Raw genomic sequence first — 494 nt, 5'->3', positions numbered from 1 at the left:
GGTTTGGCAAGCTAAGCTTATGGATTTTGTTCTAGATCTACCCTCCAAAAGTAGGTCAAAGCTACAGAATGTTCCTTGGAATGGCAATGTGCCTAACCTAGCTAATAATACCTCCAAATTGAAGTGTATATATATATATATAGGAGAAGAATTGGTAGAGAATGTAAGAGGCAATACCAAAGCTATTACTTCTAGGTATAGTATTGGTGAAATAATGAAGTGTAAAATTATATATTATACAAAAATAAATATAATATAGATGTTAGTTCACAAGTTAAACTATTAGTTATGAGATAATGACATCTTCCTGGTCATTGTTTGATTAGTAGTTGCAGCATTCTAATTAATCATGGTTTGAAATTGTATTATCTGAGGTAATCTCAGTTAATGATGGATATATATCAGGAAGGTTCTATATATTGCTTGTTGGCCTGAGTAATATATATTTATATTTTTTATTATAGATTAATTTAAAATTTTATTACTGACGATTA

Source organism: Arachis ipaensis, chromosome B05 (assembly GCF_000816755.2).
Source record: "Arachis ipaensis cultivar K30076 chromosome B05, Araip1.1, whole genome shotgun sequence".
In the NCBI taxonomy this organism is placed as follows: domain Eukaryota; kingdom Viridiplantae; phylum Streptophyta; class Magnoliopsida; order Fabales; family Fabaceae; genus Arachis; species Arachis ipaensis.
Note: the sequence above shows the minus strand (reverse complement) of the source record.